At 38.4% G+C, this 18,766-nt stretch overlaps 2 long non-coding RNA genes across 7 annotated transcripts in view; one reads left to right on the plus strand and one right to left on the minus strand.

The window, feature by feature from the left end:
• The window catches only part of LOC135450884 (uncharacterized), a 135,249-nt gene that overhangs the window by 4,711 nt on the left and 111,772 nt on the right, over positions 1 to 18,766 (plus strand). The gene's annotated exons all lie outside the window — the stretch shown is intronic.
• The window catches only part of LOC135450883 (uncharacterized), a 60,557-nt gene continuing 56,895 nt past the window's right edge, over positions 15,105 to 18,766 (minus strand). For 2 of the 6 annotated variants that reach the window (XR_010441173.1, XR_010441169.1), the window contains 3 exons: positions 16,859 to 18,520; positions 16,127 to 16,200; positions 15,105 to 16,044 (listed from right to left, as the gene is read on the minus strand). This is a non-coding gene — a long non-coding RNA (uncharacterized LOC135450883). The remainder of the gene's footprint in view (positions 16,045 to 16,126; positions 16,201 to 16,858; positions 18,521 to 18,766) is intronic. The other 4 variants (XR_010441171.1, XR_010441170.1, XR_010441172.1 and 1 more) reach the window with 3 other exon arrangements.

Below are 18,766 nucleotides of genomic sequence, written 5' to 3' on the forward strand. Positions count from 1 at the left end.
AGAGTATTTGGGTGCTGACTTGCTCAGTCAGGGTGAGCTTAGGCAGGGTGTGAAATGATGCAGCTGCCTCAGGTAAAGCCAGCGCAGGCACTCTCACTCATTCCTGGGGATACTCTTACAGTCTCAGCCATCCATAAAATCAATGTTTTAAAGATGTTGTCCTGTGTCAATTTGGAGAACCTCACAGCTAATTTAATGGCATATTGTGCATGATAAAATCTTCATTGCCACCCAGGTTCGTGTCTGACTTCTGCCAGGTTATGCACATCTTATATGTAAGGATGTGTTAAGAAACTAAGAGTTCTTATTCTCTTTGGAACCACTGTGTGTTTACATTTGCCAAAGAATCTCTACCTACAGTCTCATGTTCATTCATTCCTTAATCTTAAAACCCCTAAAAACACACCAACTTCTTACCCTCTTTCCCTGACAACTTCACACCCCTGAAAAGTGAACTGCAAGCTGCATTAACCAAGATGTTCATTCCAGTCTGGGCTTCTGATGCCAGTCCATGCTCTCTTCTGTTTTCTGCTGTGCAGGTTTAGTTGTCCTGTGCTTGTATGTGCTATCATTTGGCAATTTCATATCAAATGTATTCAGATGGAATATTGAATTGGATACTACACATAAGAGAAAACCCTTTTCCAGAAACAATGATGAAAAGTATTACTGATCTCATTTCAGTTTCCAAATTTGGGGTAAAAGGTAACAGCTTTGGAATGTGACTGAATAAGGTGGTTTTTCCTTTGTAGTGGAGAGCAAGCATCTCATGTCACCAGGTTTCTAGTGCCTGAGCAGGTACCTGGAAGAAAACAAATACTGGATCCTTGGAGCTAAAATAATGGATTTAATTTATCTAGTTTTCCTGGATTGCTTCATTGCTACTTGGAACGTTCAAAGGTGACTGTCATGTATTCAGTTTTCCCTCCTAAAATACTGGAAATCAAAGGTCAGACAGTGACTGAACAAACCAATAGCAAATTTCCTGTGTTTCACACAGACAGTTGAAATTACACTCCAAAATATTTTTTAATTTGCCACAACATTTTGTTTCATTCTGTATCTAACACAGCAGCTCAAGTTGCCTGCAGAAATCATTGTGAGGCATGTTTCTATATTGCTTCTTGTGCAAGATAAAAGCTTAGCTCACTCTCATAAGGACCAACTTTTTAAAATTAGAAAACATAGGAAGCAAATTAATTTTGAGCAAGGTGCAAGTGAATAAAAATGCTTCCCTATATCACTTAGTGCCATGCAGCCTCCCCTTAATCTTGAAATATACAGTATAGTTACAAGATGCTATGTTTTTTGATCAAGCTACTCAGATTTTATGTAGATTCCCTCAGGAAGGAAGAGACTTGCTCCTCAAAATGCCTGGAAATTTTCAGGAATGAGAGTTGTAATTAGTGAGGAGTGTGATTGAGTGCCATCATTTATAGTGATATCTTCACCTTTCCTGCACTTTTTACTTGGACTCTATTATGATTAAATACTATTTTTGTATGTAGAACAAACACCCATAGATTCTGGCGATGCCTCAGTCTGAAGGAAAGTTGAAGCAGTGCAGGAAATGCTTTCTGTGTGGACACTGTCTCTTTTTGCTTGTGTTCCTGTGCTTGTATGTAATGTTTACAAATCAGACAGACACCTATTTCCCTTTCCTCGGTTGTAGTCCTTGGATCCAATGAAACAGCTTGTAGAATATAATATTTGGTTTTTCTAAATGGGGAAAGCAGCAGTTGAGCTTACAGGAGTGCAAGGTGTGTAGAGGAAGCAAGAAAGCACCTCGGGTCTGTCTGAATTCTGCAGCAGGTCCCTGACGTGATGCTTTGTCCCCATCAAACTTTCTCTGCAGTGGTGTGCACAGAAGATGAGCATGGATTCCCTCCCCAGCCTATCGGGTTGGTGTGTGACCTCTGACAACAGCTAATCAAGTCCTAACAAATTTAAAGATGGTCTTTGCAATATAAACACTGCTTAGCAAAAAACTTTACAATCCTCCAGTTATATACATGCATCCGAGCACAGATGTTAAATAAAGCCAGACCTTTACAGTTCAGTGATTGAATTCATGCATTTGAAAGGAGGAGAGGGGAAATGGTTTCAGGACAAACCAAACCAGATGGAAGAAGGTGAGGCTTAGCTTTCCTATCAGTTTTTTTTGGGTGAACTCAAACACATAGTCTGAAGTTAATGTATTAATTTAAGGATCATTTTATATTTTTCAATCTATATTAAGCGAGAGATTTTTAGATTGACATGTTCAATGTATTTCTTGAAAATACTGAATGAAATTAATCTGAAATCCCAATTTCCCCCTCATTTTGATTCACTGATGATGCAGTTAAGAAATCACAAAAGACTTGTTCTACTATTTTATGGTTAACCCATTATTTTATTTAGGGGGAACAGGACAGTTACACAAAATGTTTGGACTTTATTGCATGTTTAAGTGCTGTTAAAGTTTCTTCAAGATAGAGGATCTGAGGGAAGAATGGTTTCCAAACCAGAGTTGCGCTGAATGTCAGGTCTGTCCATATAAAACAATACAAAAAATGAACCTGTCACACGGCCTTTTAAAATTTTTCTCCAATGTCTCATTTGTGGGTATTGAGTTTTTTGGCTCAATATTCTTTTAAAAAATTTATTGAGATACCGAATTACTGTCTCTTTCCTACATTGTGTACAGTAGTACTAGATTTGGAAGCATTAATTTTTCATTTCAAATAGAATTTTTTATGAGAAAAGAGCTGCTAAATCTTTCAGATCAGCAGAAATACCCACTGTAATTCTAATTTTGGAGTCTTGGTTATATGATAAAGGCAATATTCACACATACAAGTTGAGGGAGCTATTTTGATCCCAGTCATGAAAAACCCCTGCACAGACTGCTGCTATATATGAGTGTTTACCCAGAGCATGACGTGAGTGGACAGTTGGAAAGGTTAGTGCTGTGGTTATGTACTGAGTTGTGTACATGGCACTGCAAACAGAGACGTAAAAAACCTACACAGATTGTTTCTAATAGTGGTGAATACTGTGGTTTTGGCTGAACACATTTATGCCTTTCTAGATGAAAGTAGAACATAAGTTTGCTAGAAGCCAGAAGATTTTTTTATGAACTCTAACAGTCTGGTAAAAAAAGAAGTTGGCTCAAAGAAAAGAGAACTGAGATGAAAAAAATTAACTCCCGGAAAACAGTTTTTGCTGCTTTTAAGAAAATCAAAAATGCCTTTATTGTTATTTTGTTTCTATTTTTTTTTGCTAAGTTTTGAGGCAGAAAGCAAAAGCAGTCTGACTATGGCTGTCTTAGGACAAAGCAACCTCAAAGTAGTATTTCAAGAGGATGAAAGAATTTAGCCAGGTACTGCTGTGAGTTGTTGTCTAAGGCCTCCTGGATGAGGCCCATTCTGTTGTGCATATAAAGCATCACACAGTGAAGAGTTCCTGCAGCATAAGTATAACTTGAGAAAGTTTCTTAAAACAGAAGACATGAGAAATCTTGATTAACTAAAGTGGAGAACAAAAATTGACTATTTGTTTTGATACAGCTATGCAGGCGACTGCCTGGTGTGACATGGGATCAGCAGCTCTGCATGGACATGGCTGTCTGAGCATGTTGGCAGCAATGGGATATTCATCCTCAAAAACTCCACCCAGAGACAAAACATTTCAATAAATAAATAGAGCAATGAAAACTTTAAGGCTTTTTTATCCTGGTCTGGCTACAAAAGAACTAATACTGATTTGCCAGAATTCACAATGCATTTCTCAGACATTATTTTCCTCCAAAACAGCCAACTCCTTCAAATTTGAGAAGTACTCACAAGGAGGGGAAGAAAACCTGGTAGCTGTAAAAGCAAAATGTATTGCCATTTTTGATCCTTCAAACTCTCAGTTCCTATTGCAATGCTAGAAGTAGGAAAGCTTATTTTGAGAGTAAGCTATCAAAGATTCTATGTGCTCCATCACTAATATCTCACCCAGGGAGCAGGACAGGTGCCTTTGGCAGTGTGGAAGGGAATAAGGCCAGTGACATGTCAGCTGCTGCCAGTCTCTGGTCCATATAAACCCACCTTTGAGTGGACTCCAGCCCAGAGTCACAGCAAGGCAATGGGCCCAGATTGCTAGGTTAAACATGAGGGTCTGGAAAAGATGGGTGCCTGGGTTGGTAGGGCTGTTGCTGCAGGGGTAAGCCCAGCTGGCTCTCGTTCTGCTATCTTTGTCTAAACCAAGGGCACTAATGATTGCAAAGGTTTGTTAGCAAACATGGATGTGAGCAGGGAGAGTTCCAACAGCTGCATGCCAGTTATTGGGGTCCCTCCATGATCCTTTTTCTGAGACATGTACTGGCCTGTTTTCCCCATTCCTGCAAAATATCTCACCTCCTTTTGTTGAATTATATTTTTAATCTATGCTGAGACACCATCTGATGCTTCTGTAGTCTCTCTTACTTTTTTTTTTTTTTCAAGTTTTGGTTTCACACAACCATTCTAAACCTTTTCTCACTGGAATCTGTCTACGAAGTGCTCCTTTCTCATCTATCAGTGCTACAATTCCTTAATCCTCCTCCCATTTCTGCCTGACCTAATCCATGCACACCATCCGCCTGTGCCATCGGTGTCACAGTGCCTGAGCCACCTGAGCACATCCCTGCTGTCCCAAAGCACAGCTGCCTCGGGACCAGCAGTGATGCCTGCAGGCTTCCCTGTGGGATGTGTCACTTGTTCCGTTCCACTGTTGGTCTGCAGTGAGAAAGGGGACATGTGCTGTTGTCTACAAGTCTTTCTTCAGTTCTGATATACTTCTGCTCAAGGAGGTTTTCTTTTCTACTGCCAAGTGTCCTGGTGCTGACAGTGTCAATCATATGTGAAACTTTCTAATCTCTCTGCAAACTTTTTCCTGAAAAAAATGCCTGAAAGATGTGGTTCCAAGGAAAGATTGAAAAGCTTAGTAGGAGGACTGATGATGCCTGGAAAGAGAAACAATCTTTTACATCTTTAAGAAGTGGGACCAGGGTAAGGGGAGTCACATCATTGTTTGTCTCTTGGCTGAAGTTAAATTCCTTGGATTAATATTGGAATAAATGGTCCAACTTTTAAAAATCTCAAGGGATGTGAGGAGAATGAGTTGTGTTGAGGATTTCTAAGGAGCAGACTGTAAAATTTCCAGTACAATGGGATAATAGGTCTTGAGAAAAGAGAGCACCAATAATGTAGCCTTGCACTAGTAAGGTTCAAGGCAGTTTTCAGTTATTTGCCCTCCAAATAAAAAGCCATTGAGTGGGGTGGGAAAGCTTCTGTTCCAAGTCAGGACTAATTAAACAAGTACTCTGAGAACCTGATGTTGTATTTGAGTATCTTGGCCAGCTTTAGAATTAAGGATAAAATTGGGAAAAGGGAGCTTGCAAGTATGTTGGGGAACCATAGGTCCCTTCCTCCATCTTTCATGGACTAATCTTTGGGACAGTCCTATGCAATTAAACACCAGAAATTTGGTACTGCTCCCTTGTGTCATTTTACATTATCAAAATGCTTATATCTTTATATGGGCTCATGAGGATCTAGTAAATTTAATTGTTCCAAACTAATATTATTTTCATGGTACTTTTTCCTCTCCTTTTAAGAAAAATCCTAAGAAATAGTGAGGTGTTGTAATGGTTAAAGAGATAGCGTAAGAATTGATACTAGTGCTTGTCCCAATAGGAGAACATTTCACATCTGTTATTTATGATGTGAAGCACCACTGGGGACAGCTTCAGTAACTATGTACATAGTAATACCTTTAATTAGACTAACAGAATAAATATTGCACACAGGCTTTAGGGATTTCATAAAAGCTCTACCCCTGATGGAGAGGAAATTGGTTCAACTGGACAATGATAACTGTAACCTGGGAAGATCACTATCTCCTAACTTCTTGTGCAGCAAGATTCTTGCAGTACTTGTGGGTAAACTTAAGGTTCATCTATGACCTTTCAGACAAAACCTTCCTGTGAACCTGGAAAGCTTCAGAGTAAAATTTACTTGTCAGTCAAATGACAAATGTCAGATGACCTTCTGCTATTACTATGCTTATATTTAAGATTTAAAGAAAAATCTCTCCAAATCTCTTAGAAGTACTACAGAGATTAGATTATTAGAGCAGAAAAATATCTTTACCTGAGACTGTGCTGCCTCTCTTCTGGGCTGCACTGCCTGAGGTACAGAGCTGAAGCTTGGGCTATGAGGCTTTGAAGTTAAAGCATAACAGGCTCTTTGTTTTCTCTGTTTTCCTTGCCATACAGAGCACATGACTGCAGTGACAGAGTTCAGTGAATAGGGGCTTTACATGGCTGCCCAGTGCAGCACCTGCTGGCAGCTGAGTGTGACACCCCTGCAAACCTCTACCTGTGCCACAGGCAGGGACACAGAAACCCCTTGTTCAGCCTCATGTTTTGTAATAGTCAGAAATATACATGTGCTGGGTTGCATTTTCCTCCTTGAAGCCAGTTTTTCCATGTGTTTCAGCCAACACAAGACCTGCAAATAGAAAGAATAGTTTTCCAGTTCAGGACTTTGGAAATAACTATAGCAATGCTACAATGGAATAGTGACACCTTTAGCTTGTGGGGCTGCTTTCAGTGTTTGTAGTGGTCTGCAGGCATAAGTGGACAGGGTATTTTAATAATCTGTGGCTGTGGATTGTGTCTTGTAGCTTGTGTCTATCTTGAAATAAAAAGCCAATGGTTCAGTCTCCAGATTAAAAAAAAAACTGATTGTAAATTTAGAACTTTTTGCATGGTTGTCACAAATGAATACTTTCATATGAATGTCTATTAGGGGCAAGGGAACTGAGGTGACAAAAAGTGAATTGCACCTTGTGGATGCAGAATGTCTGCTCAAATAATGGAATAGCAATAGCTTCTGATATTGTCGAGAAATAAGTGAAAACACATGAATTACCAGACTGGCTTCAACTTGTGTTCTTATCATTTACATGACTTGGTCCATTAACATTACTGCTTATCTTCTTCTTACAGTACCTTTCTAAATTACTCTGTCTGTGGGTTTGGTTGTTTTAGTTTGGGGTGTTGTTGGTTTTTCAGGTTTATTTTTTTTTAAAGGTCTATTTGTCCCTTGAAGAATTATAGGATCTGCTCTTACAAAGAACATGTCTTATAGCCCCTGCCAGATCTTCTTCTGACTTATTAAATGTTAATTTCCAAATGCAAGGTTTGAAAAAACAGCAAAGCGATGTATTTTTTACAAATAGATGCCTCTGAGCTATGTTTGATATGAAGTAGCTTTTTAACATTCCAATTTTATGTCAAGAGTTAATAATTTATCCAGAAAAATTCCACATAAAGTGAAAATTAGTGCCTGTATTTTGCTGTTTAAAGTTTTATCTGAAACAGCACTTGTGGCTATTGCCTGAGAGGCAGGCTAAAACCTTATTAAAAGCTGAGCATCTACTGCAATACTTCATTCTCTATTTAGCTTTATTAGTAGTTGAGAGCCTTCTTGGTGGGAGATGTTTTGTTAACCATAAGAAAAAATTCTATACACGTATAAATAAAACTTGATGATGAAAAGTAGGTCAGTCCTTCAGTATGGCTTTTAGCTACATCTTAAAGATTTTTCTCTGCAGTGATTTGCTGATCCAGTTATTCTTAATATCATAATCCTCAAATTTATAATCCTCAGTGATAGTTAATGATTGCTAACATGCATAATTTTCCAAATCCAGTGTCATCAGTGGCAGTGATACATTTGGTCACGTGTTTATAAGTGGCTGTCTGTTTCAGAATCTGGTTATTTAAAGTGTATCTAATTTAATTACCAAACAGTGAATACACTGCCTGCAAAAGTCACTGACCTAGAATGTTGCCTCTAAGCTTTTGAGCATGGCTGATAGTGGAATGATGTAAAATGACATGAAAGCTGAAGACATAATTGCTCATTGTGAATCTTTTTTTTTTCAGTAGCTAACATTATTCCAAAGATGAAAAGTGACAGTTATATATTTTTGGCAATGTTTCCCTGTAGGAAAGGAACAGGCAACCTACTTATTTTTTCTACTGTTAGGGCTGACTCAAAATTATATTCATAAGAAGTTTATTTACTGACATTTTAGACTGAATTTTTGAGCAGTCTGTACCGAAGTACTAATTTAGGGCTCTTGTAGTCTAGGTATGTAGTCATGAAAAATGAGCTGTTGGAGGTTTAGCCACACAATATCACAAGATTACTTCAAAGAGCAAATGCTGTGTTTGGGAGTTTTTAAGAAAATAAAACCTGAAAAACAATGAAGCATTCAAAATTCAGATGTTCTTTCTGAATATCTGGCTCTACAAAACTTAAAAATGCCATCTGGTGACAGCTTTACCTTCTCTCAGATTCCATCAGACTGAGTGTGTGTTGTTCCCATTGCTTGCAAATTTACACTTGTAGCTGATGGGAATTGTACATATGTGAAAGCTTGGAAAGCAGTTACTGAGCAGCCTTATTTCCAAAAGAGCTGATAAAATGTAGCAGCCAACAATCTTAAAGTGAGCCCAGAGCGTGAGCTCACATTGCAGTGCTGTGTGCAGGCTCCGGGCTCACTTTAACAGTGCCTCTTACAGCTTCTGATGATGATCAAGGTACATCAGCTGTAGGCAGCTCAGGAACCCCCCCATGTCTGGGTGCCGTGCAGGGATACGGAGTTCTTTTCTCAGCAAGTGAGAGTTCTTTTCTCTGCCTTTCAGCTGTGAGTCCTCCTCTGAGAGGAGGATAGTGGTGCCAGCACCTGGGACCTCAACTGCAGGAAGCTGCTCATGTGATCTTACTGATTTGGGATCCAAGTCAAAACTTATTTGTAGACCTTATAGATATATATATAAACACTTGTTATATATAACACTTTATTTGTGGTAGAAAGAAGGCAAAATAATCTGTTTTGAGAACTACAAATAGTCATTAAAACATGATCTATTATTTGTAGGCACTTTGATTAAATCAGTTCTTAGTTTCAGTTCATCAAAGGATAGTATATCCTCCTGGCAAATCTGTCACGAGTATACTGAGCTAATCTGATCTCCTCACAGAAAATGAATGAGGTAGAAAGATTTCTGTTTTGGGAAAATATAACTCTGGTGCTCACCTAAGTAGAGAGGAGCCTCTAGTGCTAGATGCTAAGATGGGAAAGGCACACTCCTAAGTTCAAGCAAGAAACCCTTCTGCACAGGCATGCATGTCTCAGACTTGGGTTACTCCTCAGCCATGCTCCTGACTAATTAGCAATAGACACAGCAATGCCTTAGAATCTCAATACAAGGTTTGAAGCTGAAATCCTGTTCCCATATAGATAGGCATCTCTGTAAGGAGGAAGGAAACGTAATGTTTTGTTTGATTTTGTTTGGTTTATTTTTCTCCTGCGAGGATGAAGTTTCTTAAGTGCTTGTCTGCTTCCACAAAAGGCATTGATGGGATGGGTGATGTAGCAATGGAGAGATGAAAGAAGGGGAGGGTTTTTTGTTTGGTTGGTTTTGTTTTTAGAATTCACCCTTAACAGTCAGTTTATGGTATTCAATTTGAGCAGACCTGTGGTTTGATTATCTCCCTCTTGATACATGTCAGCTAGTTCCAGAAGGCACTTGCAGTCAGCACTTAGCAGCATTTGTATATGTACCTGCATTGCCTAAATTGTGCAGAACATAAATCATGTCTGGTGAAGGCTGATACACATTTGAAGTCCATATGTAGCTCTAGGCCAGAGAGGGATGCCAAAAAGCACCCAAACTAAAGAAGCCTCTGGGTATTGTGACAGGAGGTATTTTAAAAGATGTGATAATGTTTTGCTTGGATTTTTTTTCTCAGATGCAACCAATGAGTGGCTTACTTTGCTAGCTCTGTGTCAAAATAATGGGAAATGATGGAAGTGCACAATGTGAAGGGAGGGAGAGGAAACAGGCTGCCATTGCTTCAAATATATACACTTGTGCTGTGGGAGCCATCGCCAGCCAAAAATAAGCCGTGAGCTCTTTCCCACCCACATAGCTCAAGCTTTGTGAAGCTGAGGAGACTGTCATGTGGTGGCAAAGGCCAGATTATCATAATGTGGGTGAGATGTTTCTGCCCAAAAATACTCTCCTGCCTGTTGTGTTCTGAAGCTCCTTATTTGTACCTGCCAAGCAGTAATCTGCACCTATGGAGTAGTGAAGTGTCCAAGTGCTGTTTGTGTGGGGCACCCACAGTCTGGGGGCAGAAATGCTCTCTGTAGGTGGAAACTGGTGTTTTTTCAAGTACATGTTATTTTGTTTCTCCTCTTCCTCCTCCCCCAAGAGTGACATCTACCTCTGCATTTTTTCCCTTAGTGTAGGATGTGTGGGACCATACTTCTCTTACAGTTCTCTTGTATGTTGGCTTACCAAATCCTCAGCTTGCACAAACTGGCATAATTTTACTGAAACTGTTGACTTCAAAACCAGCAGGGAATCTGAATTCATTAGGTAGCAGACCATGATCCACATGAACTTTTGGAACAATCTCCTGCTATTGTTTTGGGGATGTACAGAGATATTCCTGGAGAGTCTGCAAAGATTTCTTTTAAGATTTGCTGTAGGCCACAGCTGGCTGTTGTCTATAAAGTAATGTCTTTTTTTTTTTCTCCTGCTATCTCCTACAGTTATATCCTGAATATCTCTCCAAGTTCTTTAGTTTTGCTGTCCCTCTAGCAGTTTGTGGCCTCCCTGAAGTGTGTTCACTGTCCCTGTTGGTGGGAGAGCCTAATTTCCTCATGTGTCTCAGTCTGGTAACCAGCAGCATATTGATACTGAGTGGACTGGATGGCATTTAAATGTAAATCTATTGTCATGAACTCGAGGCTTACTATGGCTCATTATTTTGAGGCAAGCAGAGTAATTAGCACAGGGTGTGCTCTATGACAATTAGGAATGTTTTACACATCAGATGGTGATGTTGACTTTTGAGGGCAACCACCTGGACTCAAGTCTCACTAGCTAAAACAAGTATTTTTGTATTTCTTTTTGTTTCAATATGCCTGTGGTAAAATGCTCTAACTGTTTAATCAGTAAATAATAGATCCATGCAATCAATTAGCTGAATAGTATGATTAGTTGGACAAATTGCTGGTACCCAGAGGTGACACCATAGCTGAGATATGCAGTTTATGTGTATTGTGATTTCTCTTGAATGCAAGGTGGAACTTCCGCTATCTTGAAAGCCAGGCACTTGTTGCTTTCCAGCTCTCCCTCCTCTTTACCTGACCTGGTATTTGAACCTTCTGAACACTGGTATCATAGATTTGTGCTATCTGGTCCATTTTTGACATTTTTTTCATTATAAAGAGTAGTGTGACATTCGCAGTGAAAAAAGAAAGATTATTAAAAAAGCACTCACAAAAAACCCCACCAAACAAAACACAACCCAGACATTTATATCATCAGGTCTCATTATAATCTCTTTGTGAACTTGTTAGATTAAAGCAGATTTGTTAAAACATCAAAAATTTTAGGGCTATGTTGGAAGCAGCTCCATTTCATGAAGTAGAATCAGGAAAGATAAAAATATGTACTGTGGACCTAAATTCTGTCTGCAGAACTGGAGGGATGATTTCTGATTTATGCTGAAATACAGGCAGTTTGTTCTGTCCCTCATGGCTGTGTGGATTAGTTTCTGTACCTGAAGCTTTCCCTAAATTTCTGGTGTTGGTTCATATCCAAATCGAGGAGGAGGAGGGTGTTCTCATTTCTAGCAGCAATACAAAGGCAGGCTCATAAGAAGATGTAGAAGCTGGGCATTTCTGTCAGTTTCCATAAGAATTGTATTTGAAAGCTGTGCAATTTGAAGACTTACCATGTTTCCTCCTCAGATCAATAATTGCTAAACTCAAACATGAACTTTCTGTTATGTATGTTTGTATTCAGTATGTGATAACTGGTTGTTATGAAGTGAAGGCTCTACCACAGCCACGGAAATACTGAGCTTGTAAATACCCTTTAGGTGCAGACATCAGGAGAAGTTAATCATTATGCTTCTGCTGCCTCTTTTTCAGTTTGTCCTCTTAAAATAATGTGGGAGAAATTCAGAAATGGACAGTTTAATTTTTTTAAATTATGATAGGCTTCTGCTTTTATTCTAAGTTCATTCCTGCTTCTGTGTGTTACCATGTCATTTCTGACACTAATTTTCAAAATATTGGTGATTTGGGGAGGGTGAGGGAGGAGGAAGAGGAGCTATATTGTGAAAAAGAACCTCTTAAATTTAAAAAAAAAATTGCAAGTAGTGCATTTCAAGGAGATGAAATAATCTATTTTAAACTAGGAAAGAACTTGTGGACCCTGTATCTATGGAATAATGTTAGATAAATTTAAATGTGTTAACTGTGTGGTGCCATTACAAATGCTTTTTTTGGCTGAAAAGGATCAGTGATTTCTTGTAAAATAAAGAGACACCAGATTATTTCAGCTAGCCCTGGCTGGGCTCTTTGGAATGTGGTCGAAGTTTCTGGCACTTGCACTTAAGGAGGATGTATGGAAAGATAAAAAAACAACTAAAGTTCAAACAAAATTACACAAACCTAAATAAAAGAGAAGGCAAGATGTAAAAATATTTCTGTAATGGGTGTGACCATTCAAATGCTTGGAAAAATAATTGGTTACCATTGTAACTGTGGCAAGGAACAAAGAGATGCGTTAATAGGGAAAAAAAAGATGGTTAGGTGGTTGGCAAGAAAAACAGGTATTTACATGAGGTACAAGTCAGGATGGCAGGAGCATTCTTTTTTTATTATTTTCCCAGAAGACATGGTTGGAGTCTAAAATTGTCTCGATACTGCTTCTATTTCAACTATAAATGACTTCTATATTTAACTCTTTAACTTACTGTGTCACCTCACCATCTGTAAAGCAAGAGATGTTAATGCTGTGGTGTCAGCTGTGCCAAAAAGCAAGTCTATCATATTCATGCTGCCATGGTCCTGAATATCACAGACTATTTCTAGCATAGAAATTCTTTGACTTGTGGTTTTAGAGGTACAACCAAGTGTGTTTCTGTACTTGCTAAGCAGAAGTTGTAGAATTGATACAGAAGCTGTTGGGTTGGATGTTTCAAATCATCTTCTGCCAGAAGCCAGGGAGAAAAAAAGAGCTTAGAGGTAATTAAAAATCCCAGCAACTCCAAACCTCCTAACAAGCCCTTAGTACCACCTGTGCTGTACTCAAGCACGGTGATGGGCACGCCGGGGAGCAGCAACTGATCCCTCATGGATGGCAAGTGCATCCCTCTCCTCTTCCTCCACTGCGGTAAAAGCAGTGCTCCTATTATGTCAAGGTCCATTGCATTTACTGCAGCTTTGATATGCTTGACCTAAAAATATTGCTGTGAGTGAATTATTTACAATGACAATGAGGAGCAATTTTCTAGAATGTTTCTGTGGCCTGTGGGCATTGTACCGAGTACATATGTATGTTATTAACAAAACCCATGAAAATTACCATGAAACCTTTCCACAGTATATCACAGTTATCGTCACCAAATTGGGATTGTTCTGTGGCTTTAGAGCATAAGGAAACATATGTGCAAGCCAACATTTCTTGTGGGGAGTGGAATAATGGAATTGTTTTCCAGTGAATATTAAGTAACTAGTCTGTAGAGGTTGATTTCAGGTTGTATGAAGTACTACGTGTCTGTGCACTAAGGAGACATTTTTCCATTTCTATACAAAAACACAGTGTAACTAAAATCACTGATAAATTCCCATGCTAGGCACCATTACAAAGTCATTCTTCTCTTCAGAAACCAGTAGAAACTTGCAGTCAAGGTGGAAATATTTCATATTTGCTATCTGTGCCTAGGTCAATGCTGGCTGAGGTTTCTGCATCCTGACTTAGTGGAGTATGAATAGTTCTTCTTCCATTAGTAAGTATATGGAACAAAATGATGACTGAAATCAGGAGAGATGTGTGTTTTGAGGGAAAGTACTGCCTTAAAAAAGGATGTAACGTTATCTTTTTCTTGCAGTGGAGTCTGTCCCTCCTCAATGCTAATCATTCAGGCATTATCAGTTAGCAGAGAAAATATATATACAGAAACTACTCATGTTCCAGGATATTAGCTCTTCCCAGTGCTGAGAAATTCCAGATTCTTCTGTTTCAATAAGTGTTTTCTCTGTTAAAGGCACATAACACACCTACAACAAGCATTAATAAGTGTTTCGCAAAATGAAGAGCTGGTTTTTAAGTTTCAGTAAAGAACTTTGTTTTGTAGCAAAAACATATTAGCTACAATTTAATTTGTAATTTTCTCTTTCTAGACAGAATGTGTACCTCTGAGTCTTTTAATATGATCTTTATCTCCCTGCAATATGTAAGTCTGTAGTAATTCAAGTTCCCATTTTTGTAGAAATGGGTAAACATAAAGATACAGGCTTATCTGTGAACAGCGTTGCTGAGAAATCATTTATCCATAGCAACTCTTCCTTTTAATGCTTTACTCCTCTGTCTCTGACCAGGATAGCATTCAGTGAGCAACAGAGCATGTGGGTTCTTCTCCAGTAAATATTGGAATAAAAAAAGATAATCTTCCCAAACACCACTTTTAAATAATGTCCAAATAATTTCAGGATTTATATTGCTAGTGTGGTTATGTTTTTGAGTCTATAAATGTTAGTTTCACGTGTGACAGAGGACTGATCTCTTTCATGATTGAACTGCTGAAATGCATTCCTACCATTTAATTAGACTGATAACGGTTCTAGAAGTGGCTGTAGATGTATTGTCCCATGATAGCCTTGACACTTTTCTGTTCAGTTCCTACACAGAGAAACATGGATAGACCAAGCAAGCTTAGTACTTGTGTGACTAATGTGCTGAGTAACCTTTGTAAATAATCCCACTAAAGTACTGTTTATAAACATTGCCATAATGAGAATAATGATATGAGTGATATGATAGTATGCTGTGAGTTTTCCTGATTTTGTAAGCAATTTCTGCTGCAGAGTATTTGAGTCTAAAGGTAGAACTTACCTTGGATGATTGTGTGAAGTGAGAAATGTAGACTGGTTCTTTTGTGTGTCTGACCAGGTTAATAAAAGGTTGTAAAGAAATAAGAACACAGTTGTGAGCTTCTTTACACTTTATTTTCTTATTGCAAAACTCAGACCATGACATAGGTACTCGGTTTACAGTAACTTTAAAATTTAACCGCTTTTCCATTATTATTTCTAGATATGTTTCTTTGTCATCTTTCAGATCCCTAAAAATAGCAAATGCAGTAGTATTTTTGTTCTTAACATCAGTTTAATGTAAAATTAATTAATATTTTTGATGTAAGATTTTTATCCATAACAGTTAAATCCCATTTGTTCCCAATTGTGTTGTCATAAGTATAGAATAAACTTTTGAACTCTTCAACATTGCCTAGTTAAACGGCAATTAAATATTCTTTCCTCTTATGTCAGAATCCTTAGGAGTAGATATACAGAGCTTCCTATCCTGTTATTTTTTCTGCATACATACTAAATAAGAATTTTCACATTTTCAATGGTACTGAACCCTGTGAGGACAATGCTCCAGAAAAAGGCAGCAAGTTTTTTTCCTAGTCAGCTAAGTTAAACACACTCAAAACCAAGCAAGCACAAAGTGGATACCCCCAAGTGTTTTTCTGACCAGAGAACTGTAGCTTGTAAGAAGTGTTTGCTTCTCACTATTGCCTTCAGAGCTGCTGCTCCTCTTAACAGCAGCTGTACAATGTGGGGCCACAGTTGCATTCATTGTTCAGTGAGCTTGTCCACATAGTTAAACCCACCGACAGCAATGAATGTTGATTGTGACCTTTTTTGTAAAGCTTGGCAGGGTGAGGGAGAAACATCATAAGATGGTTAGGTTGCTATCTTCGGTGTTAAGGCCTGAAAGCATGAAGTAAGGAGGAGGATGGTTAGCTGGAGGGTACAATCAACGGTCGATGGTTTTCACTTTAATTCCAAACTCACCGACAGCGTTGAATGTTCACTGAAGCAACCACTACAACAGAACTCCATTGACTTGACTGCATCCTCAAATCTCTGAAAGTAGGGGGGAAAAATCACAATTCACACAGTGATTTTAATTATACAGATGATGCAACTTGAATCATTTTTCTCTTACCGACACCAACACCCTTCTCTGCTGATCATGTTTCAGACTTTCTGCAAGGAGCTGGCAGTTTCCCAGACTTCTTTCTATGAAAAGAAAATATGTTTCTCTTACTCAGGCTTTAAAAATAAAGGTTACAGATCCAGGCAGGAGTGGATTAATGTTGTCTGTTATTTCACAGGACTGAACTTCACAGTAAAACAAAACATGAATTCCCATAAATGAACAGAGCTGGCTAAGAGTTTTAAAAATTAGTGTTGCCAATTAGAGATTGCTCAATTGAGAAAAATTTCTTCTATTGACATGGTTCAATTGGATAAAAACTTGTTTAGGATTGATAAAAATAAATTTTCTTTAAAGAAGGCTTAATTTTTCAAAAAATATCTCAGAGACAGTAGACCTTTTTTTCTTTACAAATTTTCACACATGCAGAACTTGTTGTGATAGTTTTCAGGAGGAAAAAAGGTGACTGTATGTCAAGGCTTGACCTATATTTATTGTCATTTTTTTTTGTGTCAGCATGCTGTGCACATCCAGCTGATCATCCTACAGTAAAGTCCTTATTCTTAAAAATTTCCACAATAACACAGCACTTTTTCCTAATCTTCTGAACTTTCCAACTCAATTGTCCTAATTATTATTAAAAATAAATAATACTTAAAAATTAAGGTTGTAGGTTTTGTGTTGCAGAAGAATTTTAGAAGCCGGATAAGAAGACAAAACATGATAATCCAGAAATTTTACCTTATTTTCGTTTCTGAGCAGAGTTCTTATGCAGGTGTTCTTGAAGCTCAGCTTGTCAGAATTCTTTTCTACCAGGTCCACTCTTAACTGTGCTGAAATTCCGTGACTGATTCATTGACTTACATGAATTGCTGTTTGTTTGTTTACCTTATCCTTTGGATAAAGATGCCCTCTACTCTCTGTGTCTCGCATCCTTTGTTATTTATAAAGCTTTATAAATGTTTGGGTTTTGTCTGTACTCGTGTTAAGGGAACCCACACCAGAACAGGAGTTGATCAGTGTGCTGCCCCAGCCCCTTTTGCAAATAAACACTATGACAAGGACTTGGTCCTAACTGTTTCTTTCAACGAATTGCTCTGCGTGTAGAGGTATTTATTGCATTATTTGACTCAACTGTATTTTCCATCGAACACAGCTAAAAGAAAAAGTCATTAATATATAGCCTACTGGAGAACTAGACCAGAACAGAATCAACTATTATGGTGGCTTAGATGTGTTTTGTTTATGAAGGCCACTTTGTTTATGAATATAGCTAAATCAAATACATTTTAATTCAATGTGGCAGCCCACCTTCCTTTCCCAATACAGCAGCACAGGATATTTGCTGCCAATACTTTAGCTGTGATTATTTTTAGTTCTCCATTTATTTGTACTGAAATTTCCAAGGTTTAATTCCATGGATGTTAGGAGAAGACCTCTGCACACTGGCATGAGTGATGAGAGAATAAGGCTCTCCAACTCAGTCTTACATGCATCTGTTCAACTTTGTTCTAGCCAAATGAATTGACTTTATGATTAAGGGTTGCTCATATTTAAGATCTACCCTATTATAAGCTTGTTTTCTGTTCTCCATTTCTTTCAGTACTCATTCCTATGGCCTTATTCCCTGCTTCCATCTGTCACTTCATATTTCAGTTGGGGGCTTGCCTGGTTGATATCTGGCAATTGGGATGGGGTGCAGGGGAAGGAGAGGAGCTGTGTAGAGCTTGTGGCTGGGTGGATTTCATCTTGGAAGGAATTACTTTCGCAGGTTGTTAATAATGCCTCCCCACCCCCCATAATGGAAATCCTCAGTATTTCCTTGGTCACCTAGCCTGTGAAATGGGCTGAAACTTCTAAGTAAAAAAGGTATTTCTGGATTCCAGCCCTGATTCCTGATGTGTGCAGGTTATGCAGGGTAAATATGCTTTCATCTTCTTTCATCTGGCTTTCATTTTTTTAAAATCCTTTATTGGGCTTAGCTAGCTGTTACAAATGCCAGCTTTATTTTAAATTTTATTTCAGATCTGCAGGCTTATGTGAACATTCAGATTGGATGTATTTTTTTTTTTATTTAAGGTTAGTAGGTCATAAATAAACCAAAGCACTTTCCTTGCTTTGAGCAATAGGGTCATGATGTACATGAAATATCGCTCTAAAAAAACTGCAACCTAACGTGAATTGACAGAGGTACATGAGGAAGTAGTTCATCGTGTCGCTGCAAAGGCCATGGGGATTTGGACTGCTCGAGCTGCCTGTCTTAGGAATAGATTAGATATCTTGTCTGATGACCTGTACTTAATTTAAGTGACTGCCTTTGCAAGTCCTTCCAGAGGGCAACTGTGTGAAGTAGAGCATCTCATCCTCAGTCTTCAGTCCTTTTCCTCCTCTTGATGGCCTGACCTAAATTGAAGATATGGTTGTTGTGCTTGCACAAATAGACAATTATTTCAATACTATGTGAGCTGCATCTTCAGTTCTAATTAATTACCTTTTCCATTTTGACCTTGCTATGTTGAATCAAAAACCAACATTCCAACTTCATTGTAGTGGTTAATGCTGGGAATACAATGCACTCATGTTAACAACTGCCTTATGTAAAATAGAAGCAAAAGCTCCCTCTCCCTGTTTAGAAAAGCTGTCAAGTAC

The sequence above is a fragment of the Zonotrichia leucophrys genome, chromosome 8, assembly GCF_028769735.1.
Source record: "Zonotrichia leucophrys gambelii isolate GWCS_2022_RI chromosome 8, RI_Zleu_2.0, whole genome shotgun sequence".
Classification (NCBI taxonomy): domain Eukaryota; kingdom Metazoa; phylum Chordata; class Aves; order Passeriformes; family Passerellidae; genus Zonotrichia; species Zonotrichia leucophrys.